Genomic DNA, 19,884 nt, shown 5'->3' with positions numbered 1-19,884 from the left:
AAAGACAGAATAATGCCTAAAAGCTGCTATGTGACAAGGTGTACAGCAAACAAGCTAAGAAACCCAGAAATAAGTTTTCAGAAGCTGTCGACCCCAAAAAACGTGCGTTGGAAGACATAAAAGTGGATACAGGCTGGAACGAATGGGTAAATTGTGGGATCCTGACACTCAGTATGCACTAAAAATGCACTACGTGTGCAGTAAGTTAAACACTGGCGAGTAAAATATCCAAATGTCAGTTTTATATATTATATTTCTGTAAGATAAACTATCCTGTGTTGCCGATTACGGTCTCCTCCAGCCGGCGTACATTAGTTCTCAGAGTAATGAGACACGTGACACTCTGTCTCAACTGCCTGTATGCACTTTTATGTCCTAAACACTCGTTTTTTTGGGGTCGAGAGCTAATAAAAACTTATTTCTGGGTTTTTTAGCTTGTTTGTTGTACACCTTGTCACACAGCAGCTTTTAGGCATTTTTCTGTCTTTTGTTAGAAGCAAGAAATGACAAGGAGGCAGCCTCTCGCAATGCAAAGTCAATGGAGACAGTTGGATTGTTATCCAGAGACTGAACGTTTGCCAGCAGTATAATGGGGAGTGGAGGTCGGGTTGCTCGCCATCTGAGTCTCACAAGTATCCCGGCTCTGCGTCCTCTTTTCCGGCGTTTGTTGCGTCTTTGCCTTGGTCTCGCCGCTGAGTTGGTATATGGGTATTCCTCTGTTACAGTTTTTCTGAATCGCTAAAACACATTTCTTGAAACCATTACTCACTTTCTCAAAACCTTAAACACAAAACCAATTTTTCAAACCACATTCACAGAACCTCTGAATCTTCTGGCAAAATCAAACAATTGCCTCAAAACCATTTTATCTGTGCTCAAAATCAAACAATGCTCTCAGATCATACACACAGCGAGTCAAAATTATAAACACTACAGATCATTCATTAGACTCTACATAAAAAAATGGAGAACACAGAATCCAAAGCATGCAGGTACAGAAAAAAAGTATATTGTAACAAAGTAAACAAATTTTACAATTTCGTAAAAAAAAAAATATATAGTAATGACAACTTACAGTAGTTAGGTGAATAAATTGTATACTGTATCCACTGCAAGTATAGTATTGTACTGAATATTGAATAGTAGGCCTTATCGCATGTTTGTATATTCACCACTTGAATACTGTGAAAATACAGTGACCCAACTGCAAAAGCCAAAAAGGTTACAGTATAAAAACTCTAAATGAAAAGCATGTTACAGTAAAGTACACTCAGAAGAGTTGTGCAACTGCAAAATCAAGGTCAGTGAGAGAGATTTTATTCTGCTTCAGCATCATGTCTTCATGTTGGTCCGGCCTGAGGAGTTTCTCCAAATCTCAGACAATGTCGTCTCTGCAGGCAAAGGGGAAAACCCTAAAGCCAGATCCAGCCTTGACAACATTCTCCACACCTGCTCTTCCTCATCCTCATCCTCTTCCTGCTTGTTCACCTCCTCTTACTCATCCCCTTCATTCTCTCCCTCTTATATTGTTTCCATCCATTGTTGGTATCAACATTCAGTGCAACATTTTGAGTAAATGTTGGGACTCTGAACTGACTTGTATTATGCACAGTTGGTTTGATCACATCATTAGAAATAAATGTGAACAATTTTTAGTTGTTGTGTGTAAACGATGACAACTGTGTTGCAGTTGTGCTTAACTTTCGCCTACCTGTGTGTAGAATTTTGAAACATAAGTGCATCACAGTGCAAAATGTGTTTTAGTGAGTGAGAATGTGTTTAGAGTTTTGAAAAAAGAGTGCATGAGATTTGCAAACAGTGTTGTAACTACCTGAACTTGTTTAATGTTTTACAGAAAGAGTGATTTATTCGACAAATTGGTTTAGACTATTGAGAATTTGGTTCAGAGAATGAGGTTTAGTGTTTTAGCGATTCAGAAAAACTGTAATGCGACCAGTGGGTCCATATGAATATACTCCGGAATGGGGCGGTTGATCGTTGAGTCTCGAATTTCTAATAAAGTGTCTCTGTCATAAGCTAGCAGGCTAACAACTTTACATACATATGTTAAACAAAAGTATAATAAAATAACTAAAAAGCTGCGTGGTCGTGGAGGCGCGAGAGACACGGCAGCCATACTCGGCACCATCTTTGGAGGTTTGCAGACTTACACTGTAGTTTAATGCAGTAATCTGCAAATTATCACAGTAGACAAGGGAAAACATCTTGACCAACATTTGATAAGTGAGAAAAGATATATTACTTTATCAGTGTACACCTTTGTTCTGTAATTTATTCATGGTGTGTTATTTGTTATTGAGTCAATATTTCAGAGATGCAACCAGAGCACCAGGGGCCTGTTTCAGAAAGGAGGTTAACTGAAAACTCTGAGTATGTTAACCCTAAAATGAGGGAAACTCTGAGTTTTCTGTTTCAGAATGGGAGGTATGTTAAACCTGAGAAAGCAGAGTAAGTCAAGCCTGTTTCAGAAAGAGAGGTAACTTATACTCCGAGTCAGTTACCATGGTAACTTACTCTGTGAACCTAACCTGGTCGGGAGCAGGTTTTCTTCAGTAAACCCAGAGTTTCTTTCGGTCTCCTCCCCTTTTTAAAGTGGAAGTGGTGTTTAAACACCTCATTCATTCTTTCAGTACATTTTTATTAATAAAATTAATCTTTTATTAATAAATAATATATATATATATATATATATTTTTTTTTTTTTTTTTTTTTTTTTTTTTTTTTTTTTTTAAATAAGATGAAGTCTATATAACTCCTTTACTGGCAACTGAAAACACAGTAGTAGATTAGAGTTACATAATGTAGTTCTAAACAAATTCTACAGAATTAAACTGTGGCATTTACTGGAAATCACTGAACGTGTTCATCTGTGCACCAGAAGTTGATGGACCGTCCTCCTGCTGTTCTTCCACACTCTGGGGGCGCGGGGAGAGATAAGAATACCCGTTTATACTTAGATTTAAACTTAGATTCTATAGGCTACTCCACATAAAAATGTGAAAAAATCTGAATGTGTAGATTGTTTGATGTGTAGACACATAATATTAACATTACCTCTGTAGGCCTCTCTGTGGCAGCAGAAACTCTTTATCCCCATATGATGAGCATTTGGTTGAGTACACTTTATAACACTATTTGTCATAATTTCTGGTGTATTGAGTAGGCGACTTACAACTGCCTGGGGTTCTGTTGGGACAGGAGGCTCCAAAAGACAGATATTACCATCAGAATCTATTGGGACCAACAAAAATCCTAACCCAAAGTAAAATAAATGGAAATCTCAAAAATAGCCTATATAAAAAATAACACATATGTAAACCTCTTACATTTTATGAAGGCCCTTGGATCTTTGGGACTGGCTCTGAAGTCCGTCCAGGAATTCCCTCAGCCAAAAATGCTGCTGCACTGCTAGACACTGGATGCTTTAGTTATTTAATATGTCAAATGTTTGTAAAGTCAGGTAGCCTACACTCATATATGCTCAAGCCTTACTTGACTGAATTATGTTTTTATATTAACATTTCAGCTGCTGCCATGTTCTTTTAATGCCTGCAGGATTGCACCTACATGAAAATTTAAATTAGGTTGAATAACATACTGTTCTTCCAGTTTCACCTCTGATATTATAACAGTTGGGCAAGTTACTTGTATTACTAACTACAAATGACATCTTCAACAGTGTAATTAGATTAATGTAATAATGACTATCTTTAGAAATTATTGGTCTACTTATTACTAATTACTAAATCCCATGTCAACCTTAAACACTTGAACAATACAAGGAGAGACAAACAGCACTTTTAATGCTTTCAAATAAACAATTGCATGAATTATTCTTGAATTGACCAAAGTGTGTAGAGGGAGAAGGTTACATTAAAAATATAACTTTTAAAAATGTATGTTAAATAGCCTATACAGAATTGTTCTATAGTCTAATACAATTACATCAGATTAAACTTTAAATTACAGAAGAATTAAGAGTAATCCCTTTAATTAAATTACAGTATTTAGATTACTTGGTAATTAATTACACCCATCACTGTATAACAGTAATTAAAATGTGAAGAAATATGAAGACCTCTTTTTGTCTGGCGCTGTTGCCATGGTGACTCGTAATATCTGTGCTCCATTGATAATGTCTTTTTATAGTTGTGGTGCACGCGCTTAACTCAGAGTCAGTCAACTCAGAGTTGATTGAACTAACTCATTTCAGCTGTTCTGTAACCGAAAACTCAGAGTTTTCCATCTCAGGGTAAGTCAACTCAGAGTTCAAGTTTTAACTCAGAGTTGGTTGAACCTCCTTATTGAAACAGGCCCCAGAGCATCTACAGTGGAAAGATAAATATTTGGAAATTCACCAGCACTACCCAGTGACAGGCCTTTTTTTTTTTTTTTACTAATTTCTAGTTTAGAATGAATATTTGTTTTTTAGAATATTGTTGTTGGTCCCTCTCCTTTCCGGATTAGTGTGTCAGTTTTGGGCATAAGTCAGTTTCAGTAACTGGTTTTGATTCCACATGTAGCCTATCTGCCTTGTAGGCTGGATTTGGAGTTTATTAGGATGTATTTAAAGACACCCTTTGGTGAAAATCAAGTTTTCAATGTTGTTTATATGTCTGTGTTTTTTATATATATTTATGCTTTAAGACAAACCATATGCAAATGCATGTCAACACCATTGCTGAGTATTTTCTCCTTAAAACTGCAGTGAACAAAGAGAGTCTCAAAAACGTGGTTTGAATTTTTTATAAGCTCCATCCTGATTCCTGACAACACCCATGTATTAGTTGAATTAATGAAGTTATGTGGTAGAAAAAATAATCCAGTCCATTATTAATATAAGGGAATGTATGCTAAACAGAACAGATATGCTTATACTTAGCCTACATACTAAGACATACTGTGGGAAACACGTCATTATGATTAAAAATAAGGAATCATTTTAATATTAACAGGTTTTTGTATTTCACTGATTCTTGAGAGTCAGGACAAAACACGTTTTAAAAAACTTTTTTTTAAATACACACTATATCAATTAGAGTTATATGTTTCTGCAGAGAAAGGTCTTAGCTATTTAACCATGTAAAGGAACAGGTTCTAAATAAAAACACATTTTTAACAAATAAACATGTTTCCCTTCAGAACTGGATTTGTGTCAACTCCGTCAGACACACTAAAAAGTATACAATTTGAATTCTTCAAATCCAACAAGAATCTAAAGTTCTGAAGTATATTGTAATAGTGTTTAGTTACTCTGATATGTAAAAAAAATACAATATATAAACTTAAGTTGTGATTTCACACTATTCTGAAAACTCAGATTTCTAAATATTTGCATTTTCAAACTTTGATTTTAATTTCAATATTGTAAAAACAAATTCCTTAAATAAATAAAACATAAGAGGATGTAGATCAGATGGTCCTTTATTACAAAAACAACATAAACTGAAGGAAGAATGTTTTTTTCCCCAAAAAATTAACAAAAACATACAAACATCCAACGCTGTTGACGAAGATCTGACGGTGTTGACGAAAAACTGACGGTGTTGACGGAAAAAGTGACAATGTTGACGGAAAAACTGACGGTGTTGACGGAAAATGTTTGAATGTTTTACCTCAGATTTGTGAAGAGTTCACCTGTTTGTCATGATATGTTCTGACAATAAAGAGTAGTTTAAAACCACAATTAACGCTCTGTTTTCTACAACTTTCAACTTTCCTTTAAACTTGAAAGACATTTATCGTGATAATTATCGATATCGACTGATATAAAAAAAAGATCGTGATAATTTTTTTGGGCCACATCGCCCAGCCCTACACTGGCTTCTCATTTCTCTATCTCTGTCTCTACATATATAAATATATATATATTAAAGTGCTGGCAAAGTTACACGTTACACAATAATAAGTAGACCACTGCCTGCCCATTATCTACAAGTCAGATACGTATGGTTAAATAATGTAATGCATGCTATGTATGTGCATTTATGTGTAAATAAAACCCTGAAATAACAGTTTAACCCTTCACTATATTCACAAATAATATTATATTTGCACATTAAGAGGTTATTGGTGGATTTGTCAACTCCGTCAGCTTACAGGTCAACTCCGTCAGACATAGAACCTGACGGAGTTGACGTCTGACGGAGTTGACGTAAGGGCATGTATTTTCCTGCCAAAACATGTATTGTACACTGCAGGTAGGTAGTTTATCCTCAGTTGCTAGATGTCCCAATAACCTCACTAAAATACTTAAATTCAATCCACTATGGTTTAAAAAAAAGTATCTTAACAGAAAGATGGTATTGACATGGTTCAGCTGGGACCATAGGAATATTGACATTGTTTGTCTAAAATATAAAAAAATTTAAAACGCACCAGAGCATGTGTGGTAGTGCTGCATTCACCACAGGCAGGGAGATGAAAAGGGGTCCTCAGGGATATAGCTGACCATGCTATTTCCTGATTTAAAGAGCTTTATGAAAAAATCTGACGGAGTTGACAGAAACTGAGGACACAACTTTAATAGGCAAATTTTTATAGAAAATATTGTTTGATGTTCACTCCATGCATTGTTTTTTATATTTATACCCCTTATTTTTTATTTGATATATATGTTTTCATAATTGTAGAGCTTTTTAAAAGTTTTTTGGGATGGTTAATATTGTGACCTCTTGCTGAGGACAAGTGCAATAACATGGACCTTCTAACCACAGACCATACATTTAAACAAATTTTCCCCAAAAAGATAAAAAGGGTTATTCTAAAAATCAGATAGGTATATAGAATTCCTTTAGATTTCACTTTGTAAGTATGTCAATCATGATGAATTTCTTAATTTTTGCTATAAATTAGACTTTTCTATGTGGGACATGTTTTGTCCCGACTCTCAAGAATCAGTGATTTAATACATTCAAAACACTTCAGACAGGCAGCTGTGTCTTCAGTCTTCAGGATTTTCACCTCTAAATACAGCATGTTTTTGCTGGTGTCTTTGGCGATGGAGAACTCAAAAATAGTGCCAGTGCCATAATCAATGCGGCCGATCCACTCCAGTCCTCTCCCTGGTTTCTGACGGATCCAGCTGTACCAGCTGCCCATTGAGAATCCAGAGACACCGCAGGACAGAGTGACTGATTCTCCTGGTCTTTTCACCACAGATCTGAGGAGGTCAAAGACTGACCACTAACACCTGAAAAACAGAGAAAATGAATGTTAGATGATTTAGAACAATGAAAAAATAATCTACTACAAATGGGAGTTTCTCACATGCAATAATCATCAGTAGGAGTCCATATAGTAGCATCTCCATTACAACAGAAAAAGCCAGTAAAACTGTTATAGGTTACACTGAAGCTGTTTTAGTCACTGAACACATGCACTGACTGAAAGTTCAGCTTATAACACAATCTTTCAGGAGTCGGGGAGACGTTGACCCTTCCCACAAAATAATTTGCATCTTTGGATGTTTGAAGTCTTACACTGTAGTTTAATCTGAATTTCTAAATGTTTTTACAGTAAATAAGGGGAAAAAATCTTAACTTGCATTTGATAAATGATAAATATTTGAAATTGACCCAATATGTCCTGTTATTTTAAACAGTCTTTAGTTTTTAGCTCAGGAAGGATTTTTATTTATTGCGTGCGTTAATACCAGAGGCATTCGTTGGAAAGGAGACAGTGTCAGGAAGGCTCTGAAAGAATGATTCATAATTCTTTTTCTTTTTTTTTTCATCTTTTTTTTTCTTTCAGATTTTAATATTATGCATTTGGAATAATAAATGCATTTAACAGATAAAAAAAAAAAAAAAATTCTCTAATGTGTCTTGATTAAGAAAAAGGAGACAAGCTTATTGCACCAGAAGTATTTTGAACAAAAACGTACTCGGTTACTAACGTAACCTCGGTTCTCTCTAGAAGAGGGAACGAGTACTGCGTAAGTAATTTTCGTCTTACGTCTTAAGTATCTTACGCTAGGGGAAAATCCCTTTTCCGCGAGATATTGAAGCCAAAAAATTATCCTTAATTTTGTATTATTGTAAAACGCGTTGCGGCAGCATACAGACATAGGCAAGACGGCTCGCGTGCCTATTGGCTGTTCTGCGGCAACTGCAGCAGCCTATCGAGCGAGGCCTAGCGTGACGTCAGACCCAATGAGGGTGCTTCGCGCCCGCTGCGTCACGTCCCGCCGAAACGGCTGATATCTGGTTTTTCATCGCCGAAGCGAACCAGAGCGTGTGCATGCACGGCAAGATACGCAGTACTCGTTCCCTCTTCTAGAGAGAACCGAGGTTACGTTAGTAACCGAGTACGTTCTCTTACGTGAGGTCTCTCGTACTGCGTAAGTATCTTACACTAGGGGACCCAATGTAAAACGCCGTGCGTGCTGGGATCTGACACCAAAGACCCAAGGGCGAAAGCCCAGGGTTCATATAGTGCACAATCACCAAGGGAACTCACAGGGAGTCCGGGAAGAGGGAGGGGCGGAACCGCGCTCTTCCACATGTAGCAGCGTCCCTCAGACGCAAATTACATCATACAGACAGGGCGGAGTACGGCCTGAACTGATGGAAAATTGTGGGTCTTATTAATTTGCCCATAAGCATTTAATGGTCGATCAGCGAACAGTGCTCAGCGAGCAGTGCTCAGCGGACACAGTATTCTGAACCGATAGCATCAGAACAGACAGTACTGGTTTGTTTAGACCGACAACAGCCTGGCCTTTAAGGCGGGAACCTCTAGGTTATAAAACCTTATAAATGTAGACGGGGAGGCCCAGCCTGCCGTCATACATATATCTTGCAAGGAAATCCCACTTGACCAGGCCCACAATGAAGCCATGCTTCTCGTAGAGTGCGCTCTGACACCCAACGGGCACTGCATGCCCTTGGAAGTGTATGCCAGCGCAATGGCGTCAACTATCCATCTGGATAGGCTCTGTTTCGATACGGCTAGTCCCTTGGAACGTCCGCTGAACGAAACGAAGAGCTGCTCCGTCTCTCTGAAGACAGATGAGTGAGACACATAATCTCTTAATGCCCTGACTGGGCAAAGGAAGCTTGCGTCTCCTTCCTCGTCAGAGACCGGTAGGGCTGACAGGGAAATGACCTGCGCCCTAAACGGTGTGTTGAGGGATTTTGGAACACAACCGTGCCTAGGTTTGAGTATAACTCTTGAGTCATTAGGCCCAAACTCCATGCACGTCGCGCTTACTGAGAGCGCGTGTAAGTCCCCTATGCGCTTCACTGAAGCGAGAGCCAGAAGAAACACTGTCTTGAAAGACAGGTGTTTAAGATCAATTGTCTGTAAAGGCTCGAATGGGTCACCTTTCATGGCTTCCAGTACCGTAGAAAGGTCCCATACAGGGACTGAGGGAGGTCTGGGAGGATTCAGTCTCTTAGCTCCTCTAAGGAAGCGGATGACTAAATCGTTCCTTCCTATTGACTGACCAAGCGTTGTTCTTGAGAACGCTGCTATGGCCGCCACATAAACTTTGAGCGTGGGAGGGGACCTGCCCTTGTCCAACAGCTCTTGTAGGAAGGAGAGAACCTCCGTCACCCCACAGTCTGGGGGCGACACGCCACGAGCTGTGCACCAGCTGGAGAACACTGACCATTTCGAGGAATAGAGACGTCGCGTAGACGGAGCTCTAGCCTTCATGATCGTGTTTAACTTTCCGCTTGCTCTTTTAGTGCAATGAGAGTGTGTGTCGCGGCAGCGAGCACACACACATACACAAAACACAGAAGCAGAGAAAGGATATAACGCCGGATAGCGCAGCAGGAAGGCGTCTGAAGGCGGCGCGGCCAGCAGCTTCAGAGTGTCGACTCGTCCTGCTGAAAGGCTCCTTCAGACGGCGCGGCTTCTCTCCGGATAAAGCGATGCGAGAGCTTCGCTGAAGAGATGAAAAATCAGATATCAGCTGCCTTCGAGCCGGATTTATAGGCCTAAGCCACGCCCGTTTCGGCGGGACGTGACGCAGCGGGGACGAAGCACCCTCATTGGGTCTGACGTCACGCTAGGCCTTGCTCGATAGGCTGCTGCAGTTGCCGCAGAACAGCCAATAGGCACTAGAGCCGCCTTGCCTATGTCTGTATGCTGCCGCAACGCGTTTTACAATAATACAAAATTAAGGATAATTTTTTGGCTTCTGTAGCTGTGTCCCAATGTGAAGTCTGCATCCTCCGAAGGCCGTATTTGAAGGCCGATTGCGTCACAGCGGCGCGTCGAAACGTCACAGCGGAGCGACGAAGGATGTCCCAATTCAAAGGCTGCACACTTCGGAGGTCGCATTTGAAGGCCGATTGCGTCACCGCGGCGCGATGAAGGCTGTCCCAATTCAATTCTGCATCCTCCGAAGTCCGTATTCGAAGGCCGGTTGCGTCATCGCGGCGCGACGAAGGCTAAAGCGACGCCAAATGCACCCTTCGTTTCCCCGTGAAAGGAAGGATACATAAATGGACACTTAGCGGACTATCCTACCCCATAAGTCATCGCGCGTCGGTGACGACAGCATTTTTATAAAAAAAAATTGACGGCCGAGAGTTCGCTGGTGGACGTCAAATTCACATTTAAATGTAAGTATTATGTTTTCATTTACTCAAATAGCTAGTGAAACCACAGTTAAAAAGCCACAAGTTTTTCTTTCTTATGAACTTCATCTTAACTCCATCACAATTGCGTGGCTTCATTTGTCAGGTGGTCTGAGGCAAAACTTGTGCTAATATTAGTTTAATAATTGTTTCAGGGAGCAAGGAGCAGACAGCTCAATTTATTAAACTGCAATTAAAAAATTAAATAAACAAAATAAATTTAATAAAATGTTATTGTAATATATGCACTAGTCTGTCTAACTTGTGTAAATAAGAAATATCACTCACCCTATAAAGCCCACAAACATAAGAAAAGCAGTAGATAATGCAATGGGGTTTCACTTTTATGTGTTTTTGTAGTGCTGTCATGCAAGCTATGTCTACAAAGGTTTTAACCAAATTTGAGTATTCATGAATATGATTTAAAAAATACAAAGTAAGAAAGTTGAGATCACATCTTTGCTGAAATGTATTGTGCTGTTGTTATTAACAAGCCATGGTTAATTTGCTCTGCCTTAGGATTGCAAGTGTCCTGGAAGAGGTGAGGGTGTGAGTGGGAAACCCACTGCTGAAACTTGGCCCTGGTTTGTCCTCATGGATGAGATGTTGGGACAGAGGCATTGCACCACCCCCGCTGTCCTCATGGCCTCAATCCCTGAGGAGACACCAGGGCCGAGTTCAGCAGTGTGTGACCAAGAAGAGGAGGAGCCAGAGGCAGCAGCATCAGCATCAGCACCAGGACCAGCAGCATCAGCACCAGCACCACGATGAAGGCAAGACAGAGAGGACGAGTTTTTGGACTTGATTAGAGAAGACATGGGACTGCAGAGGCGAGGAGAGCACAAGAGAGAATGGACAGACTGTTTTCTCCTCTTGAAAGAATCATTGAGAAATATGTATATATATATATTCTTGTTTAACTTTTTTTCACTTATATTTTTTAAAAGGAAAAAAAAAATATGCAACTTTAAATGTGTAAATAAAAGAGAATTCATTGCTCGGGACATTGTTTATTTTTGTAATGACAGTCATAATTTCTACATGAAACAAATTCTTCTATAACTTTTTTCCCCCAACTATTTACAACATATTTTAAACATATCAAAATCAACATAAACATTTAAATTTACAGTACATAAAATAAGAAAAAATGATGTAGACTTTTATTCAGCTGAGTGGGAGACCCTGGTTTGCTGCTGGACCGGGATGGGCTCCACAATAGAGACCCTGGTAAGGCCTCCTGCTGGTGGGACATCATCTGGGATATTCTCCAGAGTGTTTGACTGCATATTTACACTATCCACGTCTACCAACGGGTTTGCAGGGCTGACTCATGGAATAAATATTGAGATACTTTATTACACTGAAGTACTTTAAATAACCACTAATACCGCTTCGGGGAAAAACTACTAGTCATATATTTCAAACCTTAGTTAAGCAAACTTATCTTGCATACTCTAATGTACTTAAGGTATCAAGAGTAAAAGTAAAGGAATTCTGGAGGAAAAAAAAAACTTGTCAGGGTTTTTATGATGGTTCTGCTTTTATATTACTGCATATGTTGCATTTTACTTCTGAATATTTTCAAGGTTGATACATTTAAACTATATACTTTTGTGTAGTTTATTGTAAAACAATGCATCATATTGTAAAATAATTTTGTAGTGTTGCTGTCCTGTGTGGGAAAATCACTTCGAGTATTAACGATGTAGTTCCTTACATATTCCTTTATTTTGAAAATTAAACTAACAAAATGTAGGCCTATTGTCACAATATTAACAAATTGTTGCTAACTACAGCACCGTCCCATTTCAAAGGGCGCATCTGAAGCGCTCGGACCGGTCTAGCGGCGGAGGATTGTTCTTGTCGCCTAGCAACAGTGACTGACAGCTGCCGATGACGAGTGGGAGTAACATTCGCACTGGACTTTTTATATTCAACTGAGTTTTATATTCAAATAGGGTTGAAAACCTGTGTAAATATATTTACCATGGTCCATTTATGTGCATAATAAAAAGAATACACTAGCCTACAAAATTGCATCAGGTAATATATAAATGAACATTTGAATCTTCGGCTAAGTCGAAAGTAGGCCTACATGACCTGGTCCTCCAGTAAAATATAAAACATAAAAATGACGATAGCCAATTCTGGCTCCATAGCTGTTTACTTAATTATATCAAATGAATTGTCAGGATGGCAGCATACTCTCGCACCGTTGCTTGGCGCCTGGAGCGGTAATCGGGAACACCTGGCTGCACAATTAGGAAATCCTACAAAGGCTACATGCTGTGTCGTTCGGAGGACGCATAGGCTGCATCGTTTGAAGTCCGCAGCCTTCGAAGGATGCAGTCTTCACATTGGGACACAGCTAATATCTCGCGGAAAAGGGATTTTCCCCTAGCGTAAGATACTTACGCAGTACGAGAGACCTCTCGTAAGAGAACCTTTTGTTTACAAAGGCCTATACCTTGCACAATCTGAAGAAAAATAATAATAATTAAAAAATAAGGGATCATAATTTGTGATTTAAATTATATAATTATTATTTAGTTCTGCCCTGGTGAAGCTTATTCACATAACATATGTTTAAATAAAGTCCAAAAGACAAAATAATAATTGGAATTACACAAAAATCGCCCAGTTCAAAGGTTGAAATTTGTATTCTTAATAACCAATGTGCAGGACTTGAAATGACATGAAATGACAAAGTAAGAATCAACTTATTAATACATTGAAAATGTACTGGTAATTCTCTGCCAGGACATTATCCAGTAATTTTACTCTAATGTCCATTAACCCTATAGCAATGTGTAATTCAAAATACAGGTAAAACACCTGTAAAAAAAAAATATATATATATATACTTAAAAAAAATATATATATATTATTATTATGTAAACTCACAATCTCAACCGTACATACAGGCTACTTGAAATACAAGTTGCCATATGCTGATATTTTTCCCTGCCTGTAAATCAATTTTAATGTTGTCTGATATTTCTTTCAGTTATTGTGCATCAGTGAATCAGTTGTTTGTGTGCATCTGACTTGAGATTCGAGCGTGATTGTGAAACAGTTGTTATTTGCTCATGTGATAGTCAGTGGCTGTCATGAGAAGCGATCACAAATGAGGTGATCGGAAGCCTCAGAAAACTGCTCAGAAAAAAAATCCAGTGAGAGTTACGCCAGAGGGCTGAAGAACAATAAATCCTGAATGATAAAGTGTGCTGAGCTAGCATGTCTGTGAGGGAGCATTCAGAGGGTGTGTGCCACAAGGCCTGCTAGAGAAATATGCCGCACTATACAGTATGTATAGTGCGGCATCTCACTCATTTTAGAACCAGCTGGTTCTGATTCCACATTTATCTGCCTTGTAGGCTGGATTTGCAACTTATCAAGATACATTTAAAGAATCATGGATTTATATGTGCACAATGATGCATGTTCGGTTTAATATTTTAAAAATCATACTGTATCTTCAGCTTTTTTGTTATAATAAACTCCATATTGACAGCATATTGGAGGTAATTAAGTGGTAGAAAAGTCATTAGAAAAAAAACTTTTTCAGTGTAACCATGTCCACCTCATTTCTTATGAGTTTTTGTACACTGTCAGACTTTTCAAGGGTTTTTTACAGTAACTTACTGGCAACAGTAATTAAGAGTTACAGTACCAAACCGTATTTCAGTTTTACAGTACATGGTACTGTAATTGTGTAATACAGTGCATCACTGTAAAAACGAAGCTAATCAGTACACTACTGTAATTATTTTTATTTGTACTAAATATAAATTAGATTTTATAATTTTGATATATGATTAATTTTATTTGTATCCTACATAAGTACTACTGACATACAAACCAATTAGACAAAGTTATCACAAAATAAATGTTTTTTATTTAAAACATTTCATATATATCACAAAATAAACATGCCAATGCTGGAAATGATGTGTGAAATTTTTTACACATTAATGGGTGAGTTCAGGGATAACATTTTTTGTGTTAATTTTAACTCATTCATTGTGTTAATGATTTTAACAAAGTAAATATGTCAGAAAGGTTAGCACAAAGATGAAACGTGTTAAATTAACACATTATGTGCTGTCCTTCACTGCATACATTTTTAAAAACATACATAAAACCATAAACAAAACATTAGCACAATACATGAAACATAACCCCACCTTCAAAATAATTTAACTTATTTACAAAAATGTGTTGATTCATGGCCAAAAGAAGTATTTACTGTAAGTGTCTTAATGTTTTTGAAAGAAGTCTCTTTGATGCTCAAGAAACATTTCTTATTATTATCAATGTCTGACTGTCTACTCCATCTTTTCTACAGCATAGGAGTAAAAGTCATCATCAAAATAATCTTTAAAAAGCCAACACAATGTTTTTGTCCACCTTTGCGAATAAATGAACTTCTCCAAAGATTGGTTCCTGTTCAGAACTTGATTGACAATATCAGAATGTTCCCTGGTCTGCATGCGTGCCCACAAACACAGATGTACTCAGTCCTTCAGAGGAGATCCCGGTTCCAACACTATATGAGAGAGAGAGAGAGAAAGAGAGAGAGAGAGAGAGAGAGAGAGAGAATATTAGTGTCACATTATTTTTAACCTCCTTTTTTGTTAATTTTTTTTATTATTTTCACAAAAACTTAAGAATATATATTTGTAAACAGCTTTTGTCAATAAATAGCATACAAAAGAACTAAATTAAATGATGCCAGATTAAATTTTAATACTTACAAATCCTAAATTCTGTCCAAAAATGCTGAGATCCATAGAAAGAAAGACTGAAATCGATGATTTTAGCCCATTTCAGCCTGTCTGCAGTGAAGGGGTTCCTGTTTGAGACAAATACACAGTAAGAAACATGCAATAAATCACTGTGTGATGATTGTTCTCCTTCCTACAGTAGTTAACAATTTACTTAGTTGGGGATATTTTGGGGATATTTAATTTAATTTTATCAATCAATAAATTCCTCTTGAAACAAACTTTGTTGTATTATTTTAATTTAATACTGTGAAGCTGCTTTGATACAATCTGTATTGTGAAAAGCGCTATACAAATAAACTTGACTTGACTTGACTTAACCCACCTGTGCGCTGATATTAGGACCTTCCTGGTCAGGTGGGACTGCAATGGTAGAGTCTTCTGCCTAATAAAATATCAAAATAATGCAAAAATATAAACTTAAGTTGTTTAGAATATGCTAGATTTGGTATGAATGAATTAGTGAGAGTTTTACTGCAGTGCTTACCTGGATACATTTAATCTGGCGAGACAGAACAAAGACAATGGCCCATCTTCTGATTGGTTAATTTGCTGTGTATAATAAATATAAAGTTAGACATGATGCAAAGGTCACTTATTTGATATAAAGTTAGCCAATTTTATAGAGATTTTATAAGATATTGTAAGCTACCTAGTCTGCACCTGTGGCTCCAAAGCAATTTTCACATATTGCTAATCATTTCAGCAAACTTATCTCAAAATATATCACAAATGGCCTAACGTTACCTCTGGAATCTTGCAATAAGTCACTGGCGCGAATTGGCGCTTTGTTGCAGTTGCCTTTAAACACATATAAAAATGGAAGTAAATATTAAATTACATTAAAAAAAAACTATAATATGTTATAGTTTGCAAACTAATGCTAAAACTATAAAGGTTCTCATCAGTAGGCCAACATTATCTACAACCAAAACAGAATTTCACATAGTTCATTCACATTTAGCCTATTGTTCATGTAAACGTGTTACTCGTTGGCATATTTTAACTCGACAATTCAATAATCTAACAAAGTGTGTAAAATGAAACGTTAGCTCAGTTTACCGTGGTAAAGTTCGTTACCGCCATGTTGACGACGTTAGGCTAACGTTAACATAATTTAAACTGGGCACAATCCTGTCAACACACACAGAATGTTTTTTTTTTTTTTTTTTTTTTTTTTTTTTACCTTCGTTGCTGATCTCTCTCTCGGTGAAGTGCATTCCGTCTCTTCCCCGGGCCAGACAGGAACGGCGCGATCCAACAAAAGACAGACCCCACTGATATTACACTGGATGCTCTGGCGCGACACGAGTCACGACAAATCCCAGACAGTGTAGTGATGCGCCGCGGCCGTTATCTTTCTGACGTACGGTACTCCGAGTCCAAGCGCTCGCGCAATTTCTGACAAGGGCCAAACAGGTTTGCATTTTGTATTAAAGGTCCGGTTGCTTCAATGTGTCCAATATAGACAGCCTCTGGCTATTATTACCGTTGTAGACACGCGGTGTAAGGCAAAAATTAGGAAATAAAAAGCACGATGGAATGGTGCCAGCCAGAGAGGCCGTTACGTCAAATACAGTAGTATACAGCAAATTTAAAAAATACAGTAAGTCTCTGTATGTGGTGTTAGACAAATACAGTAGTATACAGCAAATTTTAAAAATACAGTAAGTCTCTGTATGTGGTGCAGAAAATTCCCATGATGCAATGGGAATCACAGTTATTTACTGTAAAGAGAAATAGCAGTATAATACTGGGGGATTTAAAGTAAATAACTGTAGAAATTACAGAAAAGTCTAACAGTGTACATGTTAAGTGGTTGAAAGGTAATTAGAAAAAAAAAAACTTTTTCAGTGTAACCATGTGCACCTCATTTCTCATGTGTTTTTGTACAGCTGCCTGTATTAGTGTTTCCACAGTGTCTCTTGCACAGTAATACACTGCAGTGTCTTCAGTCTTCAGCTGATTCATGTGCAGATAGAAATTAGAGCTGTCCTTAGTTGCTGTGAACCTGCCCTGGACTGACTGAGCTGAGCCTTTGTCAGAGTCAATATAATGGTGCAAGATCCATTCCAGTCCTTTTCCTGGTGCCTGGCGGATCCAGTGCATCCTATAGCTACTAAGAGTGAATCCACTACATGCACAGGTCAGTTTGTGGGAACCACCTGGAGCCACAACTACTGACTGTTCAGACTGTGTGAGCACAACCTGAGAGTCAAGACCAACAAATAGAAAATGCTTTACACAGAATCACAATACTGATCAAATTTAATTGGGTTTTACATTTCAACTCCCTAAAACTTCCTAAACATAATCCCTTAACTCCTTCAGAATTTTAAAATATAAAAAACACCCACTGTGTGCAGTCGCCAACAGCAGAAAGAGCTTTATGGAGAACATTGTTTTTCCTCTTCAGATTGAACACTCATTTACTAGTTGTTTAAATAGGAAATATGACAGGTGAGTTTGCATTTACTCATGCGTGTAACAGTAGATAGGTGTGTTCAAACAAAACTGGTTCATCACTATCACCAGTTATTCATTTAATGAGAAAGGGTGCACCCTTCTGGTGTCTGAATTATTTTTAATGGTAACACTTTACAATAAGGTTCATTAGTTAACATTAGTTAATTACTTTAGTTAGCATGAACTAATAATGAACTGCATGTATACAACATTTATTAATCTTTGTTAATGTTAATTTCATCATTTACTAATACTTTATTAAAATCTTGTGTTACAGCTGTGTTAGCAAATATTAACAGATACAGTAACACGTGTTGCTCATAGCTCATGTTAGTTAATATATTAACTAATGTTAACTAATGAACCTTATTGTAAAGTGTTACCTTTTAACTTAAACTTTATTACTTGCCATTTGGCAGATGATTTTAATGTAAAGACACTTAAAGAAAACTGATTTACAAAGTCTAAAAAGTCACCTGACCTATTCCGTGTCCAAAACATTTATTTACTGACATGCAAACTTTTGGTATTTTGTCATTTGACATTATAATCTACACACATTAACTCTGAAAAGTTTAATATTAGGTCAACAAATATATTTTTTTATTGAAAATGTCATCACTGAAGAGTTCTTGTGCAGGAACTGTGGCAGTTTGTGACACAGTGTATAGCGAGCACAATAATTGTCACATCTTGGTTTGGTCCATGTTTCATGTCTTGTCATGTGATTCCCTGGCCCTCATGCGATCCTGCCATGTGTTCTGTGTTGTCATTGGTTGATTGACTTGATTATGTTCACAGGTGTCCCTTGTCTTGTCATTTAGCCTTGTGTATTTAAGCCCTCATGTTTGCCTTGCTCCTTGTCAAGTATTGTTTCCCTGTAACCACTGTTGGTAAGCGCCATGTCCTTGTTCATGCTTTTGTTTTGAGTGCCACGCCACGCCACGCCACGCCACGTTTCATCTTTTTTAGTATTAAAGTCCAACTGAAATCAAAATTGACCCTATTTACTTTGTTAGCGCATAAAATTAATCCGTGCAAGTTAATACACAGAAAAAAAAATTGTTTGGCGTGGTAATCTTTAATCAAAATCTGAAAAGTTACTTCCGGTCTGGAATGGCGTTCCCTCTCTGATGATGTAGGTTTGACAGCTTGGGTTGGGAAACGCTTAACCACTCCCCTCAAACTGTTAGTCTGTTATGAGCGAGAGAAGGAGCGCTAGAGTAAAACCCTGCCCTCTGTTCAATATTCCGTTTCACTGGGAAATACGTCACAACACTGGAGAAAAGTCGTTTGCAACTTCCGGTTCATGCGGACTTTAATAAACTGCACTTTCAATGTTACAATAATACACAGCTGTGTCTTCATTGTTGAAGTTTTGTCCATTTAAAAGGACTGCGTTGCTGGAGGATTCAGGTGAGAAAGTGTTTTTTTTTTTTTTTTTTTTTTTTGTAAATCTTTGACACCACACTGGAACTATAGAAACAGCCAATCCATTCCATCTGTTTTGATCCAATGTCTGATCCAGTTTGTGGTTGAATATCCAGTTGATATTCCGTGATCTTACAGGCGATGGTGAACGTTTTACTACCATGACAGGAGGCTGATTACAAACCCTTTCTCTCCATTCCTCATCCCTCCCTTCTGAGTCATGTAATAGCTGTCATGTAATGCACAATGGATTTAAAGTCTACAAACCTGCTAAAACAGCTGTTTTTTGTGATGTATAAAATGAAACAAGCATAAATCATGTCAGAACATTTGCACCTTTAATGTAAAAAGTGCAGGCTATATAATGTAATGCCACTGAAAACTGAAGTGACACATTTCAGGGGGGAAATACACTTGGAATAACTAAGTGTGCACACCCCTGAACTAATAGTTAGTTGAAGCACCCTTTGATTTTATTATAGCACTCAAACTGTTTGGATAGGAGTCTATCAGCTTGAATATGTTTCTTGTCTTCTTTGCAAAAACATTCCTGGGGCCTGATGTATAAACGTTGCGTACACACA

General features: G+C 37.8%; 2 long non-coding RNA genes and 1 gene segment (V, D, J or C); 1 reads left to right on the top strand and 2 right to left on the bottom strand.

Annotated features, from left to right (window-relative positions):
* Positions 1–17,645, bottom strand: part of LOC309475875 (Ig mu chain C region membrane-bound form-like) — a 178,512-nt gene extending 160,867 nt beyond the window's left edge. Inside the window, exon 1 of the C gene segment in view lies at positions 17,321–17,645.
* On the top strand, positions 10,184–12,861 carry LOC309505375. The gene is made up of 3 exons (XR_014208410.1): positions 10,184–10,598; positions 11,133–11,843; positions 12,809–12,861. It is a non-coding gene; the product is annotated as an uncharacterized lncRNA (long non-coding RNA).
* LOC309505450 lies at positions 14,874–15,958 on the bottom strand. Its single transcript, XR_014208441.1, has 4 exons — positions 15,891–15,958; positions 15,729–15,788; positions 15,374–15,471; positions 14,874–15,165 (listed from the first exon to the last, which is right to left on the bottom strand). It is a non-coding gene; the product is annotated as an uncharacterized lncRNA (long non-coding RNA).
* Positions 17,646–19,884: the final 2,239 nt, after the last annotated feature.

Source organism: Leuciscus leuciscus, assembly GCF_965113295.1.
Source record: "Leuciscus leuciscus genome assembly, chromosome: 1".
Taxonomy (NCBI): Eukaryota; Metazoa; Chordata; class Actinopteri; order Cypriniformes; family Leuciscidae; genus Leuciscus; species Leuciscus leuciscus.
Note: the sequence above shows the minus strand (reverse complement) of the source record. Positions and strands in the feature narration are given on the sequence as shown.